Here is an 11,878-nt window from a genome sequence, read left to right as displayed (position 1 = left end):
TATCTATCTATCTATCTATCTATCTATCTATCTATCTATCTATCTATCTATCTATCTATCTATCTATCTATCTATCTATCATCTATAGTAAGAACACCCTATAGTAAGCACACCCAGGGCCTCTGTTGTCCGATCTCTATCTAAGACCCCTATTTACAGCCGGGATTTTCAGGCACTAAAATTTAAAAAGAAACCACAAACCTTACACCTGACGATATATTTATTATAAAAATTAAACGACACCAAATCATGAAACATTAAGAAGATGCAACATAAAAATTACAAAAAAAAAAGGATAGGTTGCTTTTACAGCCCTGCTAAGATGCTAGTTATGATGGCATGTTTCTCTCGGCAGTAAAATGCCATGTTTTATATCGTGAGCCTAATAGCTGCGGGCGCTTTCTATGTATAAACACACGCGGTGGCTGAGACCGCCATGCATCGCAACAAGCCATTTCTCTTTTTTATTATTGCTGCTATCCTTAGAGTCCCCAGATAGAGATATTTCTGTTCCCCTACCTTAGTCTATTTACTGCCTTGTGTGGATTACAAAGGCATTGAGATTAGGATCTTCCCTTCTTCTGCGGCTCATTGTCCTCTACCTTTCCCTTTACCGTCATGCTAAACATATGGGTGTTTGTCGGGAAGTGATATCTGCAGCTTATCCATTCCCTGCACAAATGGAGAAATATTTCCTTGCTCTGCCTCTGTTTTGATGGTAATCGCTTGGTTTAATATGTTTTTTTTCTTCCTTTTCTATTCCCTACCTATCAACCTATCCATTCACTGCAGGTAATCGCAATGGCTGTAGCTGCACCAGATGCTCGTAGACCTATAACTCCAGGACCAGATACAGGACACAATGGCCCAATTATCGACACTGTCTAATGCATAAGAGGTAAATATTCCAGGAAATATAATATCTTATCCAACATTTTTCAGTCATCTGCTAGATAATAGATGCTTGGTTACTGCTACCAGCACCATCAGCACTCAAATATTGGCTTTCTTTCCAATCGTAGATGATTGTTCACATGTGGCATTTTTGCAGCATTTTTTGCTGTTTTATTTCCTGCATTTTACAGTACCTGCAAAGTAAAAGCTTTCCAAAATCTCATGCACATGCTTATTTTTTCTTTCCCCATGCGATTTTACTGCTGATGGACGTTTTTTGAAATCTGCAGAATGTCAATTCTTTCAGTGTTTTTGTTGCATTTTTCACCCATTTTAATGAGTGGGGAAAAAAAAATCCAAGTAAAAACACATTAAAAACACAAGCAAAAATGTGCATATTTTTCTACCAACAGTCTGGTTTTTGCTGCAGAAAAAAAAAAATACAAAAATGCCATGTCTGAACATACCCTTACACTTCCAGTATTATTAGTCTATGTTGAGTTTCTTGATTTTTATTCATGATTAGAGATGAGCAAATCGAATTTTATGAAATTTGCAGGTGCCAGCAAATTTGATACAAGTTGCAATTCGTTTTGTTGGAATTGCCAAAAAAATGTCCACTCATGTTTTACACATTTTTTGCACATTGCAAAAGATTATATAAACCACAGAAGGCTCACATGACCTCACAGGGTTCCCAATAATGCTTGGCAGCATACACATCACATGGTATACCACAGCCAAAAAGGTGAGATCATTATATCCTGTATAAAAGCCAGGGCAGGGAATGCAGCAGCCATTTCAAGGTGATTCAGAATAGTGAGAGGACGTCAGAGCTCACAGCTTAGCAATAAAGATAGGTGGAGAAAACCCTAATAATTAGTACTAATACTCCAGACAGTAATTTGTTGTACAAGTACAGCACTGAAGAAGATGAGGTTAGTACTTTGTGAATAATAGATAAATTAAACTGATAAAGAGGGAGAGTGATAGGAGAAATGCCAGCAGCAGTGCCAGACTCAGTGTGATTGATCAGTGATATGATGTACAGCAGCTGTCCTATTGCAGTTGAATTAAAGTTTCATTTTTCTTAGTCTTCATTGATTATGCAACAGGAATCCAAAGGAAAAGCTACACAGAAATCAGAGTCAGTCAGAGACAGTGTGTTTGCTTATCACAAGTGATTGTACTAAGATTTTGCAATTCTTGTACAGTCATTTTTTTGTGAAAGGGGGGAATAAATGTTTTGTAAAAATACAAATGGAAAATTCCCCCAAATCCAAATATTTAATTGTGACTGTCTGACTCACAAAGTGTGTATGACACAAGCAATTTTTTTTTTGCACATCTGTCTTACTAGTCAATTTTACATCCATATATGCCAATTTTATACAGCGACCTGTTGCAAATGATGGCTTTCTGGATGTGTACCTTCCTAAAATTTCTCACCACGTCATTTTTTGGAATGGGGTTGAAACATTGTGGAGACATGGGGGTCAGTAGCTGCTCTCGTCCGCTGGCCCGGCTGTCTTTAGAAAGACCGCAAGGGCCAGTGCTCATCCCATCGAATGCCCGCACTCCTTTCCCTTGGGCAGATTACTACTCAGACAACACAGCGTGAGGGTAAAACAGTGTGACAATACTTTGCTGGGACTGTTCTATATGTTATTGTCTGTTTCTGATTCAATAAAGTATTATTGATAGGGTCTCACATTTGTAAATTATAGGGTCTCACCTTTCCGCTGGCTCACCGGGATTAGAGCATCTGGAGCTTCCAGGGCCGACTACTCCAACCAATGGCACCTCGCTTTTGGTGAGCACCCACAGAGAGGAGGTAATGACAAGCATAGGAAGCTGACAATCTATTGAGGTATGTGGCGAGGTGACCTGATTCTCCCAACCTGGATTCTCCAAACATCTTTGAGGGTTCAGTGATGATCAATGGAGCAGATCTGTAATCCTCCAGCTAGGGCCATGGCCCCTTAAGCTGGCATCCAGTAGAATGTCAAATCTGTAGAGTCTCTTTGCTGAAGGATATAGATTCCTTTTTATACCCACATCTGTGGTTCAGGCCATCATCCACAGGTCAGGTGGATGATGGGATGAAATTAACTCTCATTGTTTGATTATTAATAAATCTGCATAGTTTGGCCTTCACTGTTTTGCAGGTCATCAACTATATGGACTTTTAGAATGGATAATCAACATATTAGCAAACATTGATTGTTCAATGACCATGCGTCCCTGTCCTCCAAAGATAGCAACACAATCACCTGCAGGAGATGATATAATAGGTAATCAGCAGCCATTCAGCAATTCACAAACATCAATTCAAGATTCAACGTTTAGACTCATGTGAACAATAGTCTATGTCTCCTGGCCTACTGAAAATATACATCTGGCATAATTAAGCTTAAATGTTGTCTCATCATAAACATGTTTAAAAAAATGTAGACATTTAACTGTGAATGTCTGTTTTTGCAAACCTCTTATACAAGTCCAATTTCATGACGATATATGCCAAACCTATACTGCCACATTTAGCTTTCTGTATATGTACCTATCTACCTAGCATTTTTTATTATATCCTTTTTGGCAAGAGTTGAATAATTGTGGGTGAAAATATCAATAGTACTGTTGTACAAAATGTATGGTAAAAAAAAGTGGCAACAGCAATGGACAGGGTACTGTAGAAAACAAACTATGGCACAGAATGTGGGAGCCATTAGCAGGCGCACCACCACTGACACCAACCATCCATGTAGTAGTACTACCAAACAATTGGCATCTTATGCCTCCAGAAAATGTATTAGTGGTGAGGAAGCAGAGGTCATTATGGAATATATGGCACATCACTTATCTCTATCAAAGTAGAATGATGTTACCTCTGACAGAGACCCTGTCAGTTTGAGTCAGTGTTCTGCTGAGAATGGTCTGCTTGTTCACAATTGACTGAGAGGGATAAATGTTATGTTTTTTAATTAAAAATTATTAAGTCTTTGTTTCTGTAAAAGAGCTTAAGAGAGTCCTAGTTGACCTCATAGTATTACACACATCTTTTCTGGGCCATTGGAGGCTTTGCAGTATTGTGATTTGCAGGGAGTTAATTTGGTGGGAATCAAGTTTTTGAAAAAAAAAATAGAAAAACCTGGCGATTTTGAACTTTAAAAGATTCAATCATCTCTATTCATGAACCAAAAATCTTTATATTCCATGACCCCTAAAAAGTTGAGTAGAGATATACAGTAATGGTATATGGGATACAGCTGCAGTTTCCTACTAAAATGGAAAGTATCATCAGAAAATGACCTGTTGTTTAAATATGATGTATTTTTTAAACATTTTTGTCATTGGTTATTTTTTTCATATCACGATTACAGGATTACAGTGACAGGTAACACCTCTATTCACAGCTAATAATACAGAATCCACCAATCACAATAGATGATGGTGTAGCTGACTTTGCTTTCCTGCCCTTTATTGTATTTTCTAAATATCTATCCTTACACCATAACTCCTGCTTTATTACACAATACTCTACACTCTTACCTATCTACCTAATCCTTGATTTTTTTTTACTGTACTTCCTGTAGTGTTTCATTGGAGAGAAGGCTCAAACTTGACATCACAGGAGGCTGGGGCTGCACTCACTCCCTACAGTGTCCTTTGCCACTCCTGAAACAGGACATCACTAGGGGGCAGCGATGCAGTTACTCACTAGTTTCTTGCATCACTGCCCCCTCTGAAGACATCCTGAATCCTGGGTGATGTTGAATGCTGTGGGAGATGTGAGTGCAGCGCTGGCACTCTGCTTCTATAATTAGAATAGTGTAATTTTGGTACAAGTGGTGTGTGTAGAGGTCATTTATTTAAAGAAACTGAATAATTAGCTGTTCAATAGAGTGGATTTTTTTTACATAGTATCATTTAGCCATGCTGACAAGGATTTTCAAAGTAAGCACACCAGCTTCATGAGGTGTAAGTGATGTTTAAGATATTGTATGCAGTATTTATTGTGAAGTCTGGTGACAGATCCTCCTCAATAGTATTGTTTTTTACTCTACATATTGTTTTTCTATTTTAGGCAATAAACTCAACATCAGTCAACATTTGAAAGCGTGCCTACAGCTGGTGATCAGATGACATTTTTTTGCTTGTTTTGGTTGTCGGAATTCTTTCTGCTTTTTCATCACTGTGATGCTTGTTGGAGATATAAACGCAAGCACAAAGAAGATTTCCGTCAAAGAAAAACGAGCCAAGTTATGATCCTGTTATCATATTGGGATATTGAGTTAACAACTCACTGCTGCCAATGAATCAAAACATTGGCAAACATACAATATAGCAAAATGTAAACCGAGCTAATAGATTTGCTGGAATTCAGATGTTATAGTATAATATAAGACATGATTGCAGCATAAAACCAGGAGAAGCTTTAGAGGAGCGCTGCAGGTTCGTGTTGAGGGATTGGTAGGTTCCACATGGCCATGGATATAACAGTGTCTGATAGTGATGACCATAAGACAATGTTCACACATGGTGTTTTTGCAGTTGTTTTCAAAGTGTTAACAGGTAAAACACTGTAAAATACATAAATTTTTGCCTCGTTTCTTGATGCAATTTTCATGCATTTTTACTTGTTTTTCTCTCCATTCATTAGAACGAATGAAAAATTCTGCAAAGACTCTGACAAAATTGTCATGCTGCAGAATTGAAAAAACGCGTTGTTGCTTCAAATCTAAAAAGTAAAAAAAAACATCATGTGCATGAGATTTCAGAAGTCTCATTCACTTTTCTGGTACTGTAAAGTGCTTCATTTTTTACTGGAAAAAATACTTCAAAACGCAACGTGTGAACATACTCTAAAGGCCAATCCGAAACTGTTACACAGATTGTGACTTCATGCTGTAGTTGTGATAAAACTATGTTTATTAGCAGTTGTGTATCACTAGAGGACTAGTAGATCTGCTGCCATGTAGTCCTCTATCATCATAAGCTCTTTATGAACCTGCCCTACCACTGATTGGTAGCTTACTGCCTATGCACAGTATACACAAAGCTGCCAATCAGTGGTGTGGGCGGGGTTAAACAGAGCTCAGCACTCAGAGAACTGCTAGATCTGCAGCAGAGAAAACTGTGATTTTTTCAAAACTACACCAAGCAGCCAAATAATTGACACATCGCTGGAATCAGAGTCTTTGCCCCTTCAACATGCTGCTCTGAGATGTGGTAGCAAAAATCTGGGGACTGATTCCCTATAATAAGTCACATAGATTGGATTTATCTTCCTAATACCACCCCTTGATTAAGGGATTGTGTGCATGGCTGTATGTAAGGCATTTATAAGTTTCTAGCTATATGAAGCTTTAATAAGCCACCTAAAATGGAGTATGGACCCATAATGTAGCACGATGACTCAGTGGTTAGCACTGCAGCCTTGCTTCACTGGGGTCCTGGGTTCAAATCCCACCAAGGACAACATCTGCAAGGAGTTTGTACGTTCTTCCCGTGTTTGCCTGGGAGTTCTCTGGTTTCCTCCCACACTCCAAAAATGTACTGATAGGGAATTTAGATTGTGAGCCCCAATGGGGACAGTGCCAATAATGTCTGTAAATCTCAGTGGAATTAATGGTGCTATATACTGTAAGTGAGTAAAATAAATAACAATAAATAAATAATGTAACATTTTCATTCTGTCCTTGTCAATCACACTCCAATCTAATAGAGGGGTATCCTGAGCAGAGGACTCTCCTCTATAATGCCCATATGTGTAGCAGTGTCCAAAGAACGCCGTAAGGTAGGATTCAAGTATGGCACAGCAGACGAGAAGACTGAAACAAAATTCCGGCTTTATTATATACAATGGAATTATATGCCGGGAGATGAGAATATCAGTATTTACAATAACAATATTACCAACATGAACATAGGAAGATATAGCTGGAGTGAGTCACAAACTATGCTCAAGCTATGGCAATGAAAGCTCAGAACAAACAGTGCACAACCAGTTTCACAAACTACTCAAGGCTAATCCCCTATTCGGGCCACGCTGATACAGCGTCCTAGCTACAGAAAACTACGCTAAATCCTAACACAGTTCAAACCGGTGGGTCACACACGCGTGCGCAGATCAGGTGCAGATGGCAGCCACCGCTTGTTCCTGGTGGGAAGGAGCTGGATGAATTCACTTGAGTCTTTTCCTTGCATACGGGATCTCTTTCTTCCAGCCGGCAGGCAAACCTTGCTTCACTCACACAGAAATGGCTGACATGCTGTGTTGTGTGTTATCTCAAGTCCTCAGTCTCCAGGGAAAATGTTCTTCAAGAAAAAGATAAATTTCTCTACTCCTTGACACAGTTCCAAACAACAAATCTTGCTATAGTCCGTAATCTTCTCTTTCCATAGATTAACAGTGTCTTCTTTATAGTCTCTGCTGATCAGGGAAGCTGACAGCATCTCCCTGTTACCTCAGACACACACATATCCATGCGAGGTCTCTACTTCCTGGTTCTCTTTCTCTCCCAGTACATACCAACTACAGCAGGGGGAGGAGACTAGTCCAACAGCAAGGCTCAGAGGGGAGCATGATGCTTTAAAGTCACAGTGTAGTCAATGTCCGGTTATAGCCGATCCCCTACATGCCTCCCTACTTAAAGACGGCCATCCTCGGCCTTGTTGTATAGCTCTGAATGAAATAAAGGCTTCATGCAGCGGTATACATAACAGGACCACTTTCATCACAATAAATATGAGCGGACCAAATAAACTGATCAGCATTGTACCTTTCTGGTGGAATCCCTGCATTAGGCCTACTGGATCTCTGGAGAAGTTGACTGTCCTCCATAGGAATAACGGCAGTGTGACTGTCTTCTTCAACTGAAGGTTTGGCTGGAACTGTGGTTTCCTCCTCTCCGTGAGCTGGCAATGCATCCGTGTCGGGAATGTCAACTTCCACTGACTGGGGACCTTCCGTGGACTCAGGAGCGGTCCTCCAGTCTTCATCAAAGTCACTGTCAAGGAAAACCGGTCTTGGTGATGGAGCAGGAGGAGTAACTCTTGGGATAGGTGTTGGATCCTCAGAGCAGCATAGTCGTAACATATTCCTATGTAGGGTTCTCTGACCAGACTCCTCATTTTCAGTTTGTACTTCATACACTGGACCGTTGGGGTACACTCTCTTGATCACTTCGTATGGTTGTACCTCCCAACGTCCGCTCAGCTTCCCTTTGTGGCATTTTTCCCGCACCAGCACTCGGTCTCCAGGCTGTAGCGGAACTTCCCGAATTGGCCGTTGACCGCTGGGCGCCTTTTCTTGTAACCACTGGCCTGCTTGCTGGCGAATGGTCTGAAGTCGTCACCAATGCTCTTTCACCCAGGAGGTGGTAGATCATTCAAATAGATCCTCTGGGTGTTCCAGATTTAGCTCGATGCTTTCTCTGCTGGCTCTACCAAACAGTAGCGTGTATGGGGTATAACCTGTGGTGGTGTGGACCCGATTGTTATAGGTCCAGACTAGTTCGGGTACGTAGTCAGGCCAATGCATATTCTTGTCTTCTTTTAATGTCTTCAACATTTGAAGCAGAGTTCGATTCAAGCGCTCACAGGCCCCATTCCCTTAGGGGTGATATGGGGCTGTTCGAGACCTCCATCACTTTACCCTGAAAACACGCTCCTTGGTCTGAATGAATCCGCTTCGGACACCCATAGACCCGGATGAAATCTTGACAGCCAGCTCTTGGAGCAAACTCAGCCGTCTGGTCCTGAGTCGGGGTGACCACCTCAAACTTGAAGAAGTGGTCGGTCATTACTAGTGTTGAGCCACCCCCGTAGTGTTCGGGTTCGGTTCGGTTCGTCGAACACCGGGGTGTTCGAGGAACTGTTCGTCGAACACCTTAGAACACCGTCGAACACCGTCGAACACCGCTAAAACCAATGGCAGGCAAACAAAAACACATAGAAACACATAGAAAACATTGAAAACACCTTCAAAGGTGTCCAAAAGCTGACAAACTGCTCAGAAGACACTCTCTTTAAAAAAGCCCGCCGGCAATTCAGCAGCGGCATACACCGGTACCCGACAATTTAGACAAGAAGGAATAGAGCATCACACATAGATTAGATAGATAGAAACATGTCAGTCACATATATAAGAAGTACAGTGACAGTGTTGGTTACCGTACTTGTCATTTAGTGTTAAAGGATTTATTAAAAAAAATATTAGTGTTTTCATGCACCGTCTCTTTAAAAAAGCCGTCCGGCAATTCAGCATCGGTACCCGACAATTTATAACAGAAAGAATAGAGCATCACACATAGATTAGATAGATAGAAACATGTCAGTCACATTTATAAGAAGTACAGTGATAGTGTTAATTACTGTACTTGTCATTTAGTGTTAAAATAAAGGATTTATTAAAAAAAAAATTGGCGTGGAGTTCCCAGTAATTTTAGTCTCTAGCGGAGGTTAAGCAGACGGCTGGGGCAGATGTTTGAAGCCTGGGAAGGGGGTAATACCCACGGGAGCTTCCCAGGCTACTAATATCAGCCCCCAGCTGAATACCTAGCCTTTACTAGCTATTAAAATGGGGGACCCCCAAAAAAATGACGTGGGGTCCCCCCTATTTTAATAGCTAGCAAAGGTTAGGCAGACAGCTGGGGGCTGATATTAATAGCCCAGGAAGGGTGCCATGAATATTGGCCCCCTCCCAGGCTAGAAACACCAGCCCTCAGCCGCCCCAGAAATGGCGCATCCATAGGATGCGCCAATTCTGGCACTTAGCCTCGCTCTTCCCACTGCCCTGTAGCGGTGGCAGTGGGGTAATAGGGTTGGGGTTGATGTCAGATTATAATGCCAGCTGACATCAAGCCCAGGTTAGTAATTGAGAGGCGTCTATAAGACACCCCCATTGCTAACCCCATAGTCAAAGTTACAAAAAAACACAAACACCCAGAATAAAGTCCTTTAATTGAAATAAAGACACAATTCTTTATTGTTCTAAATTAAACCATACTTACCATCACGCCCATTCCAGCTGAAGCCAACGATCTCCTGCAATAAAAGAAAAATAATAAAGCAACATCATCCTATCTAGATGCATAGTGAGCAGTTGGAACCCCCAGGTGCTTCACAAATTGATTCGTAAAAATGGAAAAGTGGAAAAAAAATACTTTTCCATTTTTACGAATCAATTTGTGAAGCACCTAAGGGTTCCAAGTGCTCACTATGCATCTAGATAGGTGCCTTGGGTGGTCTAGTTTCCAAAATGGGGTCACTTGTGGGGGAGCTCCAAAGTTTAGGCACGCAGGGGATCTCCAAACGCAACATGGCATCCGCTAACAATTTGAGCCGATTTTCCATTCAATTTGTTAGCGGACACCATGTCGCGTTTGGAGAGCCCCTGATGTGCCTAAACAGTTGAGCTCTCCCACAAGTGACCCCATTTTGGAAACTATACCCCTCAAGGATTTTATTAAGGTGTATAGTGAACATTTTGAACCCAGAGGTACGACACAGAATTTGATAACATTAGGTCATCATATTGAATAAGTTGTCATTAGTATTGAGCGCAAGTGCTCGCTACTTGAGTTTGCATCAGGTACTCAGGAATGCACCATGTACTGCGTGTGCTCGAGTCCCCGCCCGGATGTTTCACGGTTATTAGACACCCAAAAAAAAACATGCCGGGATCGCTCGTGCATGGCAGGCAATCCCCGCAAAGTTTTTTGGGCCGTGAAGCATATGGGGCGGAGACTCTAGCATGTCACTCAAATACCCACGATACTCAATGCATACCAGAACACCCAATGCAAACTCAAGTAGCGAGCACTTGCGCTCAACACTAGTCGCCATATCGTCATCTTTTTTTCTTACTTTTGAAAAAAATCCCAACCCCATCACAACCCTAACCCCAACCCTAACCCCAACCCCAGCCCTAACCCTAACACAACCCTAACCATAGCACAACCCTAACCCTAGCACAACCCTAACCCTAGCACAACCCTAACCTGAGAGTTTATTTTTTACGCCGTTCCTCATGCGGTATAAGTGATTAGACGACCTTATTCTTCGGGTCGGTGAGACTACAGCGATACCAGAATCATATGGGCTTTTTATGACTGACAGCTGTCACACACTAAAAGACGCATTTTTTGTAAAATCTAGTTTTTGCATCGCCATATTTTGAGAGCTATAATTTTTCCAGATTTTGGCAGACAGTCATTTGACGGCTTTTTTTTTGCGGGATGAGTTGACATTGTTATTGGTGCCATTTTCATGCATGTGACATTTTTTGATCGCTTTCTATTCCGATTTTTGGGAGGCAGAATATACAAAAACAAACAATTCAGGAATTGTTTTTTTTTTTTTTTTATTCTGTTCCGCGTGTGGTAAAATTGATAAGGCAGCTTTATTCTTCGGGTCAGTACGTTTACAGCGGTACCACATTTATATCGTATTTCTATGTTTTGCACTTTTACATAATAAAAGCAATTTTATAGAAAAAAATATTTTTTAGCATAGCTTTATTCTGAGAGCTATAACTTTTTTATTTTTCGGCTGATGGAGCTGTATGGCAGCTTGTTTTTTGCGGGACGAGATGATGTTTTCAGCGGTACCATTTTTATTTATATTTGTCTTTTTAATCGCGTGTTATTCCATTTTTTGTTTGGAGGTATGGTGATAAAGCATTGTTTTTTGCTTCGTTTTTTTTTTTTTTTTTTTTTACCGTGTTCACTGAAGGGGTTAACTAGTGGGACAGTTTTATAGGTCAGGTTGTTCCGGACGCGGCGATACCAAATATGTGTACTTTTATTGTTTTTTGTTTTTTTTATAATAATATTTATTGATGGGTACATTATATTTTTATTTTTGGTGGATTATTTTTTTAATTTATTTTTTAATATTTTTACACATTTTTTTTTATTTTTTTTTTCACTTTCTGATAGTTTTTATACTTTATTACTTTGTCCCACTATGGGACTTTCAC

The 11,878-nt window shown here is 40.6% G+C and overlaps 1 long non-coding RNA gene across 1 annotated transcript; it reads left to right on the top strand.

Moving 5' to 3' along the window:
• Positions 1-472: 472 nt before the first annotated feature.
• LOC141160989 (uncharacterized) lies at positions 473-5,377 on the top strand. Its single transcript, XR_012250605.1, has 4 exons — positions 473-718; positions 793-898; positions 2,622-2,764; positions 4,979-5,377. It is a non-coding gene; the product is annotated as an uncharacterized lncRNA (long non-coding RNA).
• The last annotated feature ends 6,501 nt before the right edge of the window (positions 5,378-11,878 follow it).

The sequence above is a fragment of the Phyllobates terribilis genome, unplaced genomic scaffold (assembly GCF_046119375.1).
Source record: "Phyllobates terribilis strain yellow unplaced genomic scaffold, ASM4611937v1 Scaffold_9__5_contigs__length_417890890, whole genome shotgun sequence".
Taxonomy (NCBI): Eukaryota; Metazoa; Chordata; class Amphibia; order Anura; family Dendrobatidae; genus Phyllobates; species Phyllobates terribilis.
This window is presented reverse-complemented; position numbering and strand designations above follow the sequence as displayed.